The following is a 21854-nucleotide window of genomic DNA, read 5'->3' as shown; positions in this document are numbered from 1 at the left end:
GTAAAATCTCTGAATCCCACTAATTAAATATATTTTACTGTAAAATTTACGGTATAATATTTTACGGAAAAAATGGATTTTGCTGATGATGCATTCAAAGAGCAGGTACTTTATACTGTAATTTTATCCAGAATTTCTTACAGTGTAGGAATAGATGAATTTCACAATTGATTGCAATAGTTCTTTGATTCACGTTATTAGTTTCAGAAATATGATTTAGTTGTTTAATTCATGGGTGGTATATTCGTAGCTTAATTCATAGCACTATGAATTAAGTTACGAAATCAAATATTTAAAGAGTCCATTTTAAACCAATACGATTGAAATGAAATGAAATAAAAAAATGAAAATCCGATCAGTAGATTGAAAAATATTTATGTTCATATTTATTTTTTATTATCTTTACAGTTCATTTAATTCCATTGTCTGTACAGTTCATTTAATTTTATTATCTGTACAGTTCATTTAATTTTATCACCTGTCTTGAACAACATGTACTATATCATTGTTCCACTCCGCAATCTTATAACTTTGTGTAATATTCAGAAGGCAAACAATCTTCTGGATTATTAAGCATTGGAACAAACTCGACTTGGTGGTCGTCGTCTCATTTGAGTTAAACTAAACCATATTTGCGTAACTAGATTGTGTGAACCAGATTCTACTAAACAGAATGACCATGAATGATTGTCGGGGTCTATTTACACTATTAAAAATTTTTTTGAGTTCGTATTAAGTGTATGCATAGTTGTTAATCTGGTAGAAATTCATTTTTGTTTGACGAACATAATATAGGGGAAAATAAAATCATATCTACAATTTTTGAATAGCGCTATTTGTGATACATCTACTTAAACACAATTTGTAAAATATTATTAAGAATTTTATAGACCTCCAAAACCTATTTACTTCAGTAAGTATGGTTCTTTACTGAACGAGCTAAAATATAGGACTGCAATGGGCCAAAAAAATGCGGCGAAAAATATTATTTACAAATTTATGAAGTACAACACAGAATTAGTAAGATTTTAATGTCCTGGAATCCCTCTAAGTAAACTAATTAATTCAAACGGTTTAATATTATTCCCCTTATAATTTAAGACAAAAAAAAATTCCTGAAATAGTTTGCAAATATTTTTATTTGGGGCACATTTTTTTTAATATTTTTTATTTTCAGACATGAAAAATAATATTTACTGTACTCTTAAGAAAGCCAATCAATCCAGTGATGTTTCTTTTAGCCTTTTACCTTCTTTTTTTTAATGAATATTATAAACAGAACTTTCTCCCGCCAAAAAAACAAAAAGCAGAAAGGGATGCTAAAAAGAAAAGAAAGAATCACGTGACTTTTCCCCCCTCCTCTCCTCTCAACACTTGAACATCAACTCGCACGATGCGCAAAAGTTGCCGGGAAAATGAGAAAACGCCGGTGAGTTTTTGGTTCGGCGACTTCGAATCAGAGCGTCCGTCGACGCCGGTTAAAGCACTGAAAAAGGAAACTTCATCCCGAAAAGTTTTCAACCACTCCCCCCTAAACAGCACTTAGCCGGAATGATTTCTAAAGTGTCCGGTCGTCTCCCGGATTTCTAGTAACTTGATAAACGTTCCATAGATTATTCGATTTCCCAGTGATTTAGTTCTATGTATATCCCTCCCCCTAATGTTGGGGAAATAAATGGAAAACGTGGGAAAAAAAAGAACAATCGAAGCAGACGATCCAAGTGAAAATCGTTTGACATTTGTGTAGGCATAATCTGCTTTAGTGTTTTGTTTGTTGATAGTAACTTTTCCTTCCCGATGGATGCTTTACTTGGTCTGTTTTAGTAAAGAGCTTTGCTTGAAAAAAATTGTTTTCGGAAGACTAGAATATCAAGCAGTTTTTTAGGTAAGTTATTTCCTCCCTTCAATACACTTAAAATAATTCTTTTTGAACTTGAAATAATTTTTTATGGATTTGAATTTATATTACATATTAAAAACCGGTAGCTTTAAATTTGCATAATTTCGAATACAAAAACTTGATTTGATTTATTTAAATTTACGATTTTTGGAATAAAAATTTTGTTTGTTATAAACGTTCTAAATTAAAATCAATTAATCGTGACAGTTTTGCTATCCATGCTATAAGTTTTTAAATTGTGCAAACTTAAAAAAATTCGTGGTGACGTAAGTAAATTTAATTAAAATTGTTGATACTTTAAATGATTTAATTGTAATTGCTGACTTCATCATTTAGCTATCAGTCTTTGTTTAATTTTTTGTTTGTTTGTTTATCTAATGCGTTTTACGTATAGGCATAGGTGAGGGGAGGGCGGTGTGTACATGACCCTCACAGTAATTAGAAATCTTTTAAATCTCTAAATATTTCTGACAAAATAACGAAAATTTTCATGATTCATCATCAAATTGAATTCATCAAAATTAAAAACAAGAAAGCGATAAAAAAATGATCTTTTTGAACACATTTAGCAGATGTAATAATTTGTTTTTCGTATGTTCGAGAACTATTGTGGCTAAACTAAAAAGCCTACTTTTTTAAATGTTGAAAACATATCTTATTATTATTAACATTATTATTTATTTATTATTTTAAAATAAGCAATTTAAAGTGTATGCATGAGCTATTTTTAATTTTTTTAAACATAAAACATAGTTTGCGTATTATAGACAAAAATATTTTTGCTGTTGAAATTTTCGGTAATTTTTTAAACTTTTGCTGCATTATAAATTCTAAGCTATGAAATACATTATAATTTTTAATTCAGCTCCAAAATATATTTTCTTTCCTTAAATATATTCCACCTATTGGACTAGCCGGTAACTCTTGAAATATCTATAATTGATAAATTTTTAGTATTATGATTAAGAGAAGGCAAACGTTAAAATCGCAAATAATATATTTAATAAAAAAACCTAGAAGCGTTTCATCTCAATATGATGCACCTTTAGCAGGATAACATAGTAGGCTATAACAAATAATTTATTAAATATATTATTTTTGATTATGTATTAATAAGAATTAGCTGAACATTGAAACTTTATTATTTATTAAAACCTAGATTAAACTTACAGACTATTTAACTCTGCTAAACCTTATAACCTTATTATTGTTTAATGCTTTTGTTATGTCCTGTTACGCTATCCTACTACATTTTGCACTAAAATGCATCTAAGTTTTAATAAATATAGTATTTGTAATTTTTTGTTGTCTTCACTTTATAATAATACCACTTACAATTATCTTACACATGATTACACTCTAAAAAATTCAGGTTCAAATGACGGTATAAAGTACCGGCACTTTGGGTGCACTATCCTTAAATTCCATAAATTTACCGAAAAATTCCTTTTTTCCGTAAAATATTATACCGTATTTTTAAGGTAATATTTGTTTAGTTAGAGTAATTCAGTGATTTTAATGTAATTAAAAATTACGATATATCAGATTTTTTGTTCCGTAAAATGTTCCGGTAAAAATGTATTCCACGGTAAAAAGTAGCAATATCCTGAGTGTCGATACTTTTTACAGTAATTTGATATGCATTTTTTTTTATAGTGTAGAAAATAGAGATATAGCCACAGACTTTTTACTGTTTCTAACTTTCCTTTGTTTTTTGAGTTGCACTCAAAATTAAAAATTCTGAAATTAATAATAATTGTTGAAAATTTTCCAAGAGAATCCAGAGAAAAAATTACGATGATTATCTTAATCAATGATTTATTATCTTAAAATAATTAAGCTTTTCTTCGTAAGAGCATCCTGTTTCATAATAACTTATGAGGAATTTGTGGTTTGTTAGTTCACTCAGCGGTTTCGAATTGTAAGTCGAAATTTCAAGCAGTAATTTTTTAATTCTTTTAAATGCAATTAAAATTTTAGAAAGAATTTCTTACTTTTTTTTTCTTGAAGACTTCCTATTTTAAACAACTTTCACAATAAATTGAAAATCATAATTATTCCAAAAGTGAGTCATGTATTGGATATTTGAACATTTTCTTGTTCTTAACTTCTTTTTCTTCTTTCTCACGGATATTTTTTTTTATTTTGGAGATCGCAATGAAATACTAAGGATAAGATTTATTCCATTTTAGAATTCGTAATCAGTTGCAGGTTTTATATATAAAAAAAGACTCCTTGTTTCTGATCCAAGCTATAGTTTTTACATAAAACCGTAAATTATATGACATGATTTCGTGATGACTCATAGTGTTTTCCGTAATTTTTAAATGTCAAATATTGTATAACTGTTTAATTTAGTTTCAAAATAATGTATTTTTACCTTGCAGAAATTGTATTATTTGTGTGCCCCCGAAATTAGAATAATAGAATATATGAAATAGAAATTATAATAAGTTATTATTTTATATTGATTAATAATGTTATTACGCCTGAAATTCGTTTATATTACACAACAAAATCATTTCTTCATTAATTTTGTACTTCAGAATGCAGCATTTCAGAAGACTAAAAGCTAATTTGAAAAAGGTAAAGTAAGGAGCAAAAGTTCGTTTTTTTTGTTATAACTTATGAATACAGTGATTAAAAAATAATGAGAATTTAAGATAGAGAAGAAAACCACGAAAACTTCTCGTTGTCACATAACAATAATGCACTATTATTTATTTTTGGTCTTCCACTGAATATATTTAATATCAGTAATATAGTAAACGTCAAAAAAGATATGCTATGGATAATATAGAGCCCGTATATTGTTAAATGGATGCCTCATCCCTCTACATAAAAATTCTACCTAATTTTCTAATAAAATAGTTTCTTTCTTAGACCTGACAAAAAATAAACAGCGGAACAAAAATGAATATAAATAATAATCATCATCATAGTTGGCCAGACAGCCCAGTGTGAGCCAATGGCTTCCTTTGAAGATTTCTCCATGACGATTTCCGATTTAAATATAAATAATATCTTAAGAAAAATAAGTGTGAATTTCAGAATATGTAGAATATCTTAGAATATACAGAAACTCCACTCGGAGAAAAAAATTCTGGTAAAATTACCATACTGTATAGTAATATTTCTTACAAAAAACCCCAACAAAATTCAGGTTAATAAAACCAAATTATACGGTACTTAAGCCATTAATTTGGTATCGATTTTCTGCAAATTCTTGTTTTCAAAATTATAGTTCTCATTTCCACACATTTAGTAAAAAATACAAAACTGAAAAGTAAATTTAACCGAATAAAGGGTTTTAATGCCAGGTTCAATGATACCCAGGTAAAAATTACCAAATTTTACCTCATTTATCAAATCATTTACCAAAATCTTCGGTAAGAATTATCAAGCATTTTAGTGTTCCCATAGAGAAAGGAACTAGGTAAATTTTACCATATTCTGGTAGTTTTGACCATACTTTCTTCCCAAGTGACTTGCGAAATTTCTTTTTTCATTAGAAATCGTATTTTTTAAATACTTAGTATTATGAATAATTCTTCCCTACGTTCTGTACTTATAGTGAACCGTTACATGTCTTTGTGCCGTGAAATTTGTGTGTTTTTAAATTTTGACTTAACATGATTTTATGCAGAGCTGCCAACTACTACGTTTTTTGAAAAATATTTTATAGAGTTCTAGACAGTTGAAAACTGCAGCTTTCGAAATTTTCGGTAACTCTGCAGACATTTTAAGAGCCTCACCATGATAGTGCTTGAACAAAATGGCATTTCATCTGAGCTTTTTAATCATTTATGCGCAATGGGAGTGGAAAATAACTTTAAATTAAATTTACAAAACAAAGAAGCATACATCAAAAAATAAACTTAGCTACCACTAGAAGAAATTTTCCCATAAAGCGTTGAAAGTTGGCAGCCCTATATATGTATGTTTTTCAAACATTCACTGTATTTTACTAGTTGTTTCAGTATTTGTCAGAACTGAATTCGTAAAAGTTGTTAGCAATCTTCGTTAAAACCATTCAGGTCCGTGAATTTGTACAGCGATAAGTTTGTGAACGAAAACGTTAAATTCGGAATGAACTCTTTGATTTCATTATGTCAACACATTGTCGGGGATATTGTCAGAGAGCAGCTGGGAGGCTTAACGTGCAGATGGCTACCAGACGCTCCCTTTTTAAGTTGCCTTCACGATTTTACCTATAGAGTTCTTTTTCTATATTGTTCCCCCCTCAGTTTCTACCTTACGAAAAGTGATTTTATATTCCCTACACTGTTTTTTATTCTTCTTTTTTTTTAAAAAAAAATTCATTTCCCCTCTTATCGATTCTTCCGGGGAAATCACTACAAAGCAGTTTTAATAGGGCTTTCGACGAAACTGTGACTTCGCGCAGGTGACTTGCATTTTGCAAGTGTGACTAGGAAGTTACGGAGGATGCATTCAAAGAGGAAATTCAAGTTAAATTTTTATTTAAGTTTTTTTTCCATCATTAAATAAGGTGACAGAAAAGGAAGCTTTTTTAAAAAAAAATTTGGAAAAATTGCTTACTACCCTTTAGGTTGGAATTCCTTCTAAATCAAGTGTGTCCTTATTTCAGTTTTTAGCTCATTTTTTTCAAGTCTTTAGTTTATAAGTTAGTTTTTAGTTCCTTATTTTATTCAGAATTTCGTTTCTAATTTATCCATTTTTAGTTTATTACTATCTATAGTTCACATTTTTTTATTAGTTTAAAGGTGATAAGCAATATTTTAGCAATATTTTATCCAGTTTTTAGTTCATCTTTCAGTTTCTAGTTCCTTCAAAAAATCTTATATGCAAATTCTTTCTGAAGGTTATGACTTCAGATATACAGGAAGTCAAATAATTTCTGCAATTTTTTATTTTTATCACCTAACTTTGCGTTGCCTTTAAAAATGATAGCAGTTTTATTTTCTTTTATTCCTTTCTTAATTATATATATACTTGACAGTCCTTCTACAAAACCCTTTAAATTATTTTATTTCTTTAAAGAGATTCTATTTTTGATCTGCTTATGCAAAATCTTTTTGAAAGCATTACAATTTATCTTAAAAGTATTGTTATCAAATGTAAAGTTTTGATGCGAATTTTTTTTTCAAAATTAATTATTTAAAATCGCTGATTTTAATCTTTTTAATTAATTTATTGCATCCAATTTTAAGTATCAAAATATAAAAGACTGAAATTAATTGTTTCAAGATATATAATAAAAAACAAACAAAATATAGACAATGATTTGACACATTGATTGATAAAAAATGTGCAAATTCATTTGTTTTAAACTTTTAATTTTTATTTTTCATTCACTTTTTTATCCTTATTTTTAAAAGTAATTATTTTTATCCTAAATTTTTACATGTTTTGTCGAAATGTCTTTTTTAAATAATAAATTATATAAAAATATAATAAATGTTACTGTTAGAAAAGATTCTGTTTAAATCTCTCATTTTTTCGTCAATGATTGCTAAAAAATTTAAAAAATAAAATCTATCCAAAAAGTAATTTTTTTACCAGGATTCGAAACACATTAAAACTCAAATCAAATATATATAATTAGAGAAATATTTTGTTCTAAATGATCAGCGAGATTTAATTAATGGTGTTTAATTTTATTCCTTTTATGAAATTATTTAACGTATTTTCTTACGGTGTTTTGAAATATTTCTGATTTTTCTTTTCCTTTCTTCGCTTATCTTTTCCTTTTTTTCAGAAAGATGGGATCATTAATTATTTCAAATACGTTTCGGTTTTAAATTAAATAACTTAAATAATTGCAGTGAGTGAAATTCTAATTTGGTAGTTCGTAAGGTACTTTTTATTCTATTGCTTTTTTTAAAAATAAATTTGTCTTTTTTGGGGGTAAGAAGAAGTGAGATTTATCAAATTACTTTAATCAGTTTGAAGTTTCGTTTGGAATAAATTGAAATGATATTTCAAAATAGAATAAAACGATATTTAATTTTTGAAATTACTTATCTTACTTTTTCTTAAACTGCTTTAAATTAATTTAAACCTATGTATGCATGTTTTCGCTTCAAATAAACTATAGATTTTGGTAATCTTTTTAAATATTTTTCTTACAAAGCAAGTCTTTATATATTATTACATTTATTTTTTTCGACCATTAATTCTCTTAAGAGAAGCAAATTCTCATTATGTCATATCTTAATTTCTTTCATAAGTTTCTTTCTTATTTTATTATTTCAACTATAATTTTACATTCTTTTTAAATAAAAAAAATAACAGTTATAAATCAACTTTACGAACGGGTTTAATTTAAATATTTTTTATTAAATTAATTAATTAATATCAATTAATCAAGATTAATTATTTATAACTATTTGTTTGTCTAATTATTTAATTAATTCATTATTTATTTAATCAATTAATATTAATTATTTATTTATTACGAAGTAATGTATGCATACATTTATGTAAACCACTACTTTATAACGAAAACTATTAAAATTAGAACGTAGTGGGTTTTTAACAGATATATGTGTATGGTATGGTTGTTAAAGTGTAATAAGTTCATTGCTAAGTTTTGATAAAGATTTATGCATTCAGCATTTTATATTTTTTTAAAACTTATTATCATTTAATTAAAGAACAATGTTTTCTAACGACTTGCTTTGAACTAAACGATACATAGTTTTTTGATTTGAAATAGATTCAAGTTCTGTGAAATAAACGAATTTTAATTCTTCTGTGAGATTTTGTGTTTACTTTGTGGAAACAGGCCTCTTCTACATTGTCTCAGTAACAAAAGCAAGCACACTCCGATATCTCTGAAATACACCGGAGATTATAGCTATAGAAAAAAAAGAAGAAAAAAAAACCTATGTAAAAGATGGAACTGCAGAATTTTTTTTTTTAAATTCCCGAGGGCTTTAACCTGTCTGTTATTTACTCAACCAGTTTTGATACGTTTTTCCTTTTACATATTTTTCGCGTTTTTATATTTTTGACTGCTCTAGCAAATATTGAATAAACCTGATAGTTCACTAGTTTCCAGTGAAATAAATGATTGCGATTCCTTGATCTATTACAATGTTTTTACTTCAACTATTGCGTCTTTAAATGAGTTTAAAACTCTTTCATAAGAAATTACAAAAACGAATATCAAACTGAGAATACCTAAAAAAAAAGTTCTAAAATTTGTTTTATTTTTCAGCGCAATAATACACTGACAAAATCAATATGGTTATAACTGCCAGAATACGATTTTATTGGGTTTCTGGCTCTATGGGGGCCCCAAAAAGCTCGGCAATGTTTACAGAAGCGCTTTGGTAATGATTTTGGTACAATAAACAATGAAATATGATTTTATAATATGTGATAAAGTTTGGTAAACATGGTAAACTTTGATAATTTTATGATGGAGAGAGCGTGCTAAAAAAATAATTTTTTTCCCGAAAATTTATTTTTCTGTTTTATATTTTGTTATAAATGTGTGGTAATAAGAACTATAGTTTTGAAAACTAGAACTTCCGGTAAATGGTTTCCAATGCGAAAGGAAAAATTACCAAATGAATGGTTTAAATACCATATATTTGGTTTTATTTACCAGAATTATGATTTTTTTTACCAGGAATGTCATTACTACAGAATGTTTACCACGATGTCTCCGACCATTAAAAAAATAAAGAAATTAATACACTAAGCAAAATAAAATAAATAAGTAAGGTAACTCTAAAAATCGTTAAATCACGTGATAATGCTGCGAGTTAATGATATTGGAATACATTTTATTCAGTATTAACATATATTTATTCAGTATATAGCAACATATCTTGGAATCCCAATAAATGGCCAACTTTTAATTCAATAATTAATTTTCATTTTGTTTAATTTAGTGTATCTATCTATCTCTTTCTCTCTCTCACTCTCTCTCTCNGTATGCATACATTTATGTAAACCACTACTTTATAACGAAAACTATTAAAATTAGAGCGTAGTGGGTTTTTAACAAATATATGTGTATAGTATGGTTGTTAAAGTGTAATAAGTTCATTGCTAAGTTGTGATAAAGATTTATGCATTCAGAATTTTTTATTTTTTTGAACTTATTATCATTTAATTAAAGAACAATGTTTTCTTACGACTTGCTTTGAACTAAACGATACATAGTTTTTTGATTTGAAATAGATTCAAGATATGTGAAATAAACGAATTTTAATTCTGTGAGATTTTGTGTTTACTTTGTGAAAACTGAGATCCTTCTACATTGTCTGAGTAACAAAAGCAAACACACTCCGATTTCTCTGAAATACACCGCAGATTATAGCTATAGAAAAAAAAGAAGAAAAAAAAAAACTATGTAAAAGATGGAACTGCAGAATTTTTTTTTTTAATTCCCGAGGGCTTTAACCTGTCTGTTATTTACTCAACCAGTTTTGATATGTTTCTCCTTTTACAGAATTTCTGCGTTTTTATATTTCTGACTGCTCTAACAAATATTGAATAAACCTGATCTATTATAATGTTTTTACTTCAACTATTGCGTCTTTAAATGAGTTTAAAACTCTTTCATCAGAAATTACAAAAACGAATATCAAACTGAGAATACCTACAAAAAAAGTTCTAAAAATTGTTTTATTTTTCAGCACAATAGTACAGTGAGAAAATCAGTAGGGTTTTAACTGCTAGAATATGGATTTATTGTGTTTCTGGCTCTATGGGAACACCAAAAAGCTCGGCAATGTTTACCGATGTGCTTTGGTAATGATTTTGGCATAATAAACAATGAAATATGATTTTATAATATGTGATAAAGTTTGGTAAACATGGTAAACTTTGGTAGTTTTATCATAGAGAGAACGTGCTATAAATGTTTTTTTTTTTCGGAAAATTTACTTTTCAGTTTTAAATTTGGTTCTAAATGTGCGGTAATAAGAACTATAATTTTTAAAACTAGAACTTCCGGTTAATGGTTACCATGCAAACGGTAAAATTACCAAATGAATGGTTTAAATACCGTATTATTTGGTTTTATTTGCCAGAATTATGATTTTTTTATGTACCTTAAATCTCATTACTACAAAATGTTTACCACGATGCCTCCATCTATTAAAAAATAAAGAAATTAATACACAAAGCAAAATAAAATAAATAAATAAGGTAACTCTAAAAATCGTTAAATCACGTGATAATGCTGCGAGTTTATGAAATTGGAATAAATTTTATTCAGTAATAACATATATTTATTATAGTATATAGCAACATATCTGGAATCCCAATAAATGGCCAACTTTTGACCAACTTTTAATTCAATAATTAATTTTCATTTTGTTTAATTTAGTGAATCTATCTATCTATCTATTTCTATATATGTATATAATTTTTTCAAAGTATATCTTGTTTTTTTAAATATTATCTTAATAAACATTCTCTTTTTAATTCTTAAATAACTTTAATAGTGTTTAATAATTCTTTAGTCATTTTAAAAGTAATTTTTGCAATGTTTTTATGAAGACTAAGTCACAGGCAAACATAATTATATATTTAATAAAAGTTTAATGCCGAGGATATTTCTCACTAAATAACTATACATGAAACGGATTTTTTAAATTTTATTTTTGTTTGGTTTAACAATACCAATTAATGGAAATTCTCGTACGTTAATTTTAAAAAAAAATTACTTTTACTAAATTATAGTTTTCTAAGAAGTTAAAAAAAAAAAAAATTCGAATTCTATTATTTTATTGCTAATGCTCTAATTTTTATGCACCTAATTTATTAATTTCATTTTATCTAGGGCTAAACTCTAAATACGTAACTGAGTAACAGCTGTATAAGGAACAAAACACGAATGCATAATGTTACGCACAAAGAAATCGTAACATTGTTTAGATTTTTCGAGCAAAGCCATTTAATATGCTTCAAAAACTAAGTCAACTGGCGAGTTCAAGTACCGAGAACCCTTTGACCCCCCTTCTTCAACTACTGTCCTCGGATCACTACACTCAGACTTTCTTTGTACCTTAAGAATTGATACTAAGAAAATCACGATTTTCAAATGGGCGACTCGATATGAGATATTTATTTATTTATTTATTTTAAACCGGTCCTCGCTTTTCGAATTGATCTGAACGAAGAAATTTTTTATTTATTGTAAGCAGCACTTTTATTTATTCATTCCTGCTTTTACTATGTTGGTTTTTTTTTTTAATGTTAAAGGGGTCTATGTCCCTTAGTCGCTTCACTTGTCGTACCCCTACGATTGCAATTGTTTGGCTTTAAGGACTTGTAAACTCGATTGATTCGTAATATAATAATATAAACACCCGAGCCTTTCCTTTTAAAAACAGAATAATAACGGCAGAGTAAGTGCGGTAGAAATACCCTTATTGCACAGTTAAAAACATACATACATATTTTTAGCGGCGAACTTTAATTTTTGTAGATGAAAAGCAACATTCATAGATATAGAGGGGCATTGTAGTCCCTGGCAACACTGAACATAGTCACTAATAATACCTAATTTTTGTAGATGAAAAGCAACATTCATAGATGTAGAGGGGTATTGTAGTCCCTGGCAACATTGAACATAGCCACCAATGCCTATTTTTTGTAGATGAAAAGCAACATTCATAGATATAGAGGGGGATTGTAGTCCCTGGCAACATTGAACATAGTCACTAATACCTAATTTTTGTAGATGAAAAGCAACATTCATAGATATAGAGGGGGATTGTAGTTCCTGGCAACATTGAATATAGTCACTAATACCTAATTTTTGTAGATGAAAAGCAACATTCATAGATATAGAGGGGGATTGTAGTCCCTGGCAGCATTGAACATAGCCACTAATACCTAATTTTTGTAGATGAAAAATGTCCGAAATAAATATTCCGTGTTAAGCAGTATAGGCTAAATACCAAATATTTGTATGTTGCACCTCTAATTTAGTAGCAGCAATTGTTGAGCAGAATCTTGTATCTATTTGCAATTTAAAAACTTCTTGAAAAGGNTTGTAGTCGCTGGCAACATTGAACATAGCCACCAATACCTAATTTTTGTAGATGAAAAGCAACATTCATAGATATAGAGGGGGATTGTAGTCCCTGGCAACATTGAACATAGTCACCAATACCTAATTTTTGTAGATGAAAAGCAACATTCATATATATAGAGGGGGATTGTAGTCCCTGGCAGCATTGAACATAGCCAGTAATACCTAATTTTTGTAGATGAAAAAATGTCCGAAATAAATATTCCGTGTTAAGCAGTATAGGCTAAATACCAAATATTTGTATGTTGCACCTCTAAATTAGTAGCAGCAATTGTTGAGCAGAATCTTGTATCTATTTGCAATTTAAAAACTTCTTGAAAAGGTTTTCAGCAATTTTTGCAATAACAGGACCCGTATTTGCACAAATTCACAATAGCAGGACTTCGGTTGAAAGAATGTGACTTAACGCTTATTTTATATTCGAAAATTATGAGTAGTTTTTTTCACAATTTTGCAAAAACAGGACCTTTCACAAAATGTCTGGACAGACCCCTGAGTATAGAAAACATTATTTAGAGAAAACACTACTCAAAGTTTCCGATATTATGTTTCACCGATGCTGACAATAATGAACATTGCAATATATTTCTTCATTTTTATGAGTTTGAATTTGAAATTTGAAAATGTTTTTAAACATGTAAGTATATCAGGCTCGCCATCCACTTAGTTACACACAAAAATAAATAAATAAACAAATAAATAAGTTGAATGTAGCTTTTTATTTAAAAAAAATTGCCGATTTTTTTTGTTGTTCTAACATAGAAAATATTGGTTAGCAAACTAGCCATTTTTATGAGTTTAATCAACTAATATAAATTCTAGATAAAAATGTTCTTTTAATATTTTAATCACAACAGAAAGCATTTTTGAGCCGAGAGTGCAGCCAAATCAATGATTGTACTTTTCATTTTACGAAAAACAGTACGATTTGTCTGAAAACAAAAGAAGAAATTTCTATGTTCTTTAGTATGAATATGAAATTATAATTTTTCGCATGAATACATTGTAAGGATTAATATTTTTTTAACAGAGCTGATTATATCTAATAGGATAATTTAAATATAATTAGAAAATAATATGTTGAATTAGAAATGATCAACTATCATTAATTCTCTCTTAAAAACGTCTTTTAATCACTTAATTAATGCTTCTTTTCTTGTGACAAGAACAGATCTTAAGAAATGACCATATTATTTTCTCGTCACCCTAAAACTGACGCTTTTTCAAATATTCCGAAAAAAAACTTGTATATGTTGCTAAAAAAGAATGTTTAAAACACATTAAATGTTTTTTTTAATTTTTCAAGTTATGGTTAATTCTTCTTTTCCGAATCGAATTCTAATAAGAACCCTGAACTTCCATTAGTAAATTGCATTAAGTTTATGAGAAAAAATGGCGAGTTGTAAGTGTTACTAACTTAAAATGAACGAGAATAATTTTTTAGTTTTTTGAACATTAGGGGGAATTAGCTTGTCATGGTGACAGTCTGATTCAAGTTTGATTATGGATTGCTTCTTTTTCCTGATTAAACAAGTGTATTTTTTTATTATTAAAATGCATCTTTAATAATAATCTTTCATTTATTTGTCATTATTCGATTCAGAATACTAATGAGTTTTTGTTTATAGACGCAAACAGCCTGTAATTAAAATTTCGTACTTTGAATTTAATTTTGATACTGATGAATTTTAATTACTTTGTATTGATGGCTTTGGATAAATATATACTCAGACAAGCAAAATTAAATGTACACTCAGATAAAAAGTATGGTCTAAACCAGTTGTTTCCAACTGGTGGCCAGTCCGCATCCGGCCAGCGTACTAAAATATATTAGTTGTCATTTTTTTGTGGACAATTTTCGTAAAAAATCTGTATGGGTTTAAAATACTTTTCTGGTTAATAAAAACCTAATTTCTTCGTTTCTGTGAAATTTATCATATCAACGATGAAAAAAAATTTATTTCTCAGGTTTTGCATCCAAGAAAATATTTATTCAAATACAAAATAATCGTGTATGTTGCTCTTTTCTATTTCATTTTTTTTGTATTTTGTGAATATAATTTAGCATGTGTGTATCAGAAATTTTCTCGAAGAAATTCTCCGATTTAACTTTTTGAAACCACTCATTTTGGACTAAAATATTTACTCACACATTTGTAAATTTTAAATTTAAAATGTAAATATCTATTCTCTGGTGGTTGCAGCAGACAAACCTCAATTTTGTCAATGAACATTTTGTGAGCTACCATGTAAGTTTTAATACCAACCTTTTTAAAGTTTTATATCTGAACAATCAGATATCTGTTTCACATTAATTGTTTAATACATGGGCGCACATTAATTATTTAATACATGGGTGCACATTAAAGTTATTGTAGCCCGAATTTTTTAATATGCAATTAAATATTTTTAAAAATCTACTTCTTATTTTGATTTGTAATTCAATACTTTTGTTTTGTACAACTTGGTAAAAATATGACGGTAATATTTAATGTTCTTTCAAACATAAAAGAATCCTATTTAAAATTTTGATAAAGTTGCTGCCCGCAATTTGATTAGTGTTTTTAATTGTGGCCCCCGGGCCTCAAGTAAGTTGGAAATCCCTGGTCTGAACTACCAGAATATGGTAAAATTTACCATGTTTCAGGTTCTATGGGAATATCAAATAGTTCGGTCAGTTTTACCAAAGCAATTTGGTAATGATTTTGCTAACAATAACAACAAAATACGGATATATAATATGTGATAAAATTTGGTGAATGTGGTGAAATTCGGTAATTCTTTAATACCTTGGTACACGGCAAAAAAACCCCCATTTATTCGGTAAAATTTACTTTTTAGTTTTGTATGTTAATAAGAACTATAATTTTGAAACCGAGAATTTCCAGCAAACCATTACCAAATGAAAGAAAATAATTACCGTATGAATGGTTTAAATACCGTATGTTTTGGTTTTATTAATCAGAATAATTTAAATTTTTTTACCAGAAATGTTATTGCCGTACACTACGGTAGTTAAAACAGAATTTTTCTCTCCGTTCTTTATTGATTTTTTTAAAAAAATTATTTCACTATAAAATTGTTTTCCAAATTTTAATTTTTATCGAATACCTTAGTCACTAAAACTTTGAAATTAATAGTGTAAGCCGTTAAACATTGAATTTTTTCTTATTAAATTATATTTCCGAAATGATTTTTCAATTTCTAATCAGTTTCAAGCGAAATTAAAATGCAAGTCTTTTGCAAGAAGATGATTCATCATACTATTTTTAAACCAAATTTGAGAAAATTATCCTTAATATTTTTGACATACCAAAAAATTTCATTGATAAAAAGGGAAACTAAAAATCCTTTCTCGAATATTTATTCCCTTCAGTCTTTAGCTTAGCAATCTTGGAAATAAATACTTAATTTCTTACATGTTTTTCGGTAACGGACGTATAACAATTATTAAGAAACTAGGTTTTAGAATGCCAGTGTTAATAATTACCTTAGTAGGTGTGATTAGCAAGTAAATAAATAAATAAATAAATGAATAAATAAATAAATAGCCATCTTTCATTCTTAGGGAAGTAAAATTTGATTCATTATAGTTTATATTAAAATATTTTACTTAAAAATTCTTTTAGCATGAATTTTAATATTTATTATAAATACATCTAAGTATTTATTAAATACGGAAATAATCATTTGCACATATACAGGTTTTAAACTATTATACACATTATACTGCAACTTAAGTAGTAATAGCCGCGTTTTGTGCGGCGGAAGTGACGTCATCATGGAAAGTCAAGGGCCACCCTCAAAAAAGTAATAAATAAAAATAAAATCAAAAAACGAAACTTTATTAAAAACAGAAACCGAAACTAAAACCACATACAGGCAGAAATAAGCACGCGGGCGGAAATAAACAACTTCCGGTTTGCAGACGGAAGAAATAAGCAACTTCCGTTTTGCATGAGGGCAGAAATAAGCAACTTCGGGTCTACGGCATATTTTCGTTTCCCCCCGGCAGAAATAAGCACCCCTTGATTTTTCATGATGACGTCACTTCCGCACTAACCGCGGATATCTAAACTACAACTTAACAATCTCTTATTGTTATTACTCAACATTTATATGGCTTTGCATCATTAGATCACAACTGCAGGTAAAATTTAACGTATTAAACATTTTACTTTGTAGATGCGCATTAGATATTTTTAATTTTTTTTTTCTTAAATTGGTCGAGAATTGCTAGGCGGGGTATTACAATTCTTCATAACTGCGTGCAAATAAAATATAAATATAGCTTGCTTTAATCGGTTATATAGATTGCTATCTATTCCTTTCATCCATTGTGTTTTATTCATGGTTTTGGGACATCTTGAACTTTTTGATGGTGGAAAACAAAGTACACATATTACTATATTCTCAAACAATACAGATTTTCATTTGAGATTATAATGACATGCCTCAAACGTTTTTTACAGAATTACATTTCGTTAAGTTTTATAATGTATAGACTTCTTCTAAAAGAATAATTTTGTTAAGGGATAAATTTATAGACTTATATGATACTTATATATTTCTTATTCGTTTACAAATATTATAAAAAACATTAAATTCTTAAAACACTTTCTTATTATCTGATTTTTTAAATTTTAATTCTAAGGAATTATTCTTATGAATTACGTCCTATTCATTCACGTCCTATGCACTGTTTAAAGTTCAGCATCAAATTACGGTATAAAGTACCGGCACTTTGGGTATATCATTTCTGAAATCCATTTTTGCTGTAAAATATTATACCGTAATTTTCACTGTAATATTTATTTAATTAGAGTGAGTCAGTGATTTTACGGAGAATATTACTGTAAATATTACGGTGTAACAGATTTTTTGTTCCGTATCATGGATTTTACATTAAAAAGTACTGGCATTCTGAGTGTTGGTACTTTTTATTGTAATTTAATTCTGACTTTTTTACAGTGCGGGTATTTTATTCCTTGTTCACCCCTAAGGAAAAACATTGTTATAATTATTTCTTAGTTCTATTTTGGCATATTGTTAAGATTTTTTTAACAGTTAAATTCTGACCAAAGGCAGGTCGTTATTGACTTTTTGGTCTTAGTCTTTAAAATATTGAATACCGTTAATTTTAAATTAGTTAATTAACTATTACTTCCAATTTTGTTTTATTTAGAAAATATTTAAAATAGAACGTGATCTTAAGTTATAAATGCTGGATTTTTTTTTGTATTTTTCACTTCATATAAAAAACAATAAAATTAGACTAAATGTTTTTTAATTTTAATTTAATTAACTACCTTTGTAAAGTAGGAAAGTAATCTTAAACTATGATTCTGAAAACTTACTTTCTGAATTTTAGCATTATACGAAAACAAATGCATTAACTTTAATTTTACATTAATAAATGATCTATGCAAAGTTTAGCTTTGTTTGGTAAAAAATTAAATACGAAGGAAAACTTCAATTTAAAATTCATGAACGATCTTAATAAAGCCTAGTGTGTTATAACAGAAAACAGTATAATAAAATTAAATTTTTCATCTTAAATTATTAAGCGTAAGTTCAACTTGCTGACGAAAACAATCAAACACGGAAATCATCTTTAATTTAAAATTATGATATAATAAAATAAAAGATGATCCTATGTTTAGGATTGGAATTTAGCAAGCAATCCAGTCGACTTATTTCGTCACATTATTTTTAATCATTTAGTCTTCATTCTAGTTAACAATTTCTCACAATGCAATGTAATGAGGTTTCAAGTTGAGGAAACATTTTAATCATACATTTGAGAGTTCGTGTTTCGTCACAAATCACGTGATTTTCGCGACGAAATTATCCTCAAATTTAACGAAATATAGCTAAAAGATAGTTGAATCGTCAAATTTGTGAGTTTTATTTCTGATAGTGAGAACACTATTTTAATACTACCACTACACTACTAGAAATTTCTCTGAAAAAATGGGTAAATAACAATTTGTAGAATGGTTATTTTACCATATTTAATCAAAACAGTCTAAAAACCATAAATAAAATGGTAATCAAGAAAAAACTGCTTTCCCGTAATACTGTTAAAGAACCAGAATTTTATTGCATCAACTAGAACGACTTAATGAAGCTATTTAGTTTTTTGCAACTGCTTACATATCATAGCCGAACAGTCTTATCTGTCAATCTCACGACCGGCAGAACTGGAGTTCGAGTCCTAGAGTATTGAAACGGCAATATTTCCTCCATTCTCTTCAACACATGAAGAATTTCCAGTGTCTAGCACTCTCCAATGCCCATTACCTTGCAAAAAACCGAGCTCCTATGTCTAGTTAAATAATTAATTATTTTTTACGTTTTTGAAAAATGCTAGTTATAAATGGTTAAAAACCGTTTAGTTTTGTATTCATGGTTTTATGACCATACTTTATGTAAATGCTTTCAAAACCAAGAAGGAATAAATTTTCTTTACCGTAAACTTTGCGGTTAATCGGATGGACAGACAACTGCCAGCTTTTTTACCATAATTTTACAATGAAAATTTTAACAGTGTATAAAATATGATTTAGTTTAAGTAAATGCTATATCTAAGTTTAAGACTTTTAAAGTAAAGGCAATATTTAATTTAATAAAGTTTAGCTATCCGTAAAAAAGCTAATAAAAATCGAATCGAGCATTTTAGTTTGAAATTCGTAATAATTTTAATGTTTAGTTTCATACGTTTAAAGAGGATCAAAATCGGTAGTTTTAAATTCGTATTTAATAGTATTTGTCGTATTCGAACAATTGTAAGAACTCAGAATTCATTTAAAGAAAATCATTTTTGCTATTTCATCAAGTATTGACAAATGTCGTGGAAAAGATTTAGAGCAAAAAGATTTGGTTGATGGGAGGAAGTCGTAAATTCCCGAAATTGTCCTTTTTTTCCCATTTAAGCGTCATTCATTTCTAACGCCCCCTGTTCCGAATGACCAATGGTCTGTTGGTCCATGCTCTCACGCCCTCAAAAGTTCTAAGGAAAAATTTTATTCAAATAATCGATGCATTTTATCAACCAGGATCTTTTTTTTTACAGTAGTTACTTCAATTTTGCAGAAAAAGGAAATGATAAAAAAAAATATTTTCCGAATTTTTATATATTTTCATAAAATTTATTCGTTATTCGTGATTAATTACAAATTTCTCTATATCTTATAAATTAAGAAGTTGCACGTTTTTTTTAATAACAAAAACATATGTATTTATCTATTCTTTTGTAAGAATGCAAAAATTGGGGAATTATCTTTTTCTTTTTAAAAATTTGAACATGGACGATTAAAGTGGTCCTCGTTAGTGCTAAAAGTTGTAGGTGCAATCCTGACTTCCGACTGTAATATTTGGAATAGACCAAACATAACAGAAAACAATGATATTTGGGAACAAACAATGTTCTGGGTGAAAATGTTTTCCGAGTTAGTCATGAACCTGGTAACAGAAAACACTTTAGCCCGGTAGAAGCAGATCAGTTGCAATCCTGTCTTCCGACTGTAATTTTTGGAATAGACCTAACATAGCATCCTCAAATTTAACGAAATATAGCTAAAAGATAGTTGAATCGTCAAATTTGTAAGTTTTATTTCTGATAGTGAGAACACTATTCTAATACTNTAAAAAAATTTTCCGAGTTAGTCATGAACCTGGTAACAGGAAACCCTTTAGCCCGGTAGAAGCAGATTAATTGCAATCTTGACTTCCAACTGTAATTTTTGGAATAGACCAAACATAACAGAAAACAATGATGACCATAGTGAAGTAAAGAGTAAGAACTCAGTGAAATTTAGTGTGTCAGAATAGTAACTCAGTGAAATAAAGAGTTAAGAAACTTATCAACAAAACCTTTTTTTTTTTAACAAAAAGTTTAATTAAAAAATTACGATATAAGTACGGTATTAAAAATGTACAATTTTCACAAAAATTGACAATACAGTTACAAAAAATTTTTTTGGACCAAATCTGTTTGAAATAGTTGGGAAAAAACATCGGCATAAACTGATTGAAACAGTTGGAGAAAAAAAAATTCGAGGAAATATATCGCCACCAAACGTCCCCGTTTCTCTTCTTGACTTGAATCATCTATTCGACACTCTCTTTCTTAGACGGTATTTATTTATTTATATTTGGCTCAAAAAGCGAACGTGAATACATCTGTCTGAAATAAAACAGATTATGTTCATGGAAATGTAAAGTTCGCTGTAGTTTCATGAAAAGCGTTGGCGAAACTCGACTTTTTCTCTCTATTTCCACCGTTGAATTTGACATGTGAACAGAGATATTCACTTTAAAAATTTATGCTTTATGGGATAGAGTCAGGATCAAAGATCTTTCGTGACTTATTTTACAGAACGTAAAACTCTGAGTAAGAGGTTACTTTACGGAAATCTTCGAAAAGATTTTGCTCAAAGTAATACTCAACTGTTGTCTATTTTTTAAGGCACCTACTCGAAACTTTGAATAAAGTAAAACAAAATATTATTTAGAGGAGCGTGAAAAATTGGTTTAAAACGTTAGAAATTTTACTTGCATGGAAATACAGTCGAACCTCTATTTAACGAAGTTGCTCAATCCCGATGATAAGTTCGTTATATGGAAAATTCGTTAAATAGAAAATCGCCTTTTGAAATGCTTACAACACAAAACAGGTTTTAAATTCATAAACACTAGACATAATTAAAAAAGCAATTGATACACCTTTATCTTGTAAACTAGTATCTACTATGTACTTATTTTATAAATCTTATTCATAAAAGAAATCTACATGGAAAACAAGAATAGAGAAAAACATTATCCATTGTTTCACTATCATGCTACATACATTTTCAACTAAAAGCAACTAAATTTATGCATAAAATTTTGACTGTATTTATTTTCTGT

General features: G+C 28.0%; 1 protein-coding gene across 7 annotated transcripts in view; it reads left to right on the top strand.

Annotated features, from left to right (window-relative positions):
• Positions 1-1344: 1344 nt before the first annotated feature.
• Positions 1345-21854, top strand: part of LOC107436484 (CD109 antigen) — a 138509-nt gene continuing 117999 nt past the window's right edge. For 4 of the 7 annotated variants that reach the window (XM_071179417.1, XM_071179413.1, XM_071179418.1 and 1 more), the window contains exon 1: positions 1382-1885. The gene's annotated coding sequence lies outside the window, so the exon portion shown is untranslated. Of the gene's footprint in view, positions 1886-21854 lie in introns of all 7 variants that reach the window. The other 3 variants (XM_071179415.1, XM_043040168.2, XM_071179416.1) reach the window with 1 other exon arrangement.

This window comes from Parasteatoda tepidariorum, chromosome 4, assembly GCF_043381705.1.
Source record: "Parasteatoda tepidariorum isolate YZ-2023 chromosome 4, CAS_Ptep_4.0, whole genome shotgun sequence".
Lineage (NCBI taxonomy): Eukaryota > Metazoa > Arthropoda > Arachnida > Araneae > Theridiidae > Parasteatoda > Parasteatoda tepidariorum.
This window is presented reverse-complemented; position numbering and strand designations above follow the sequence as displayed.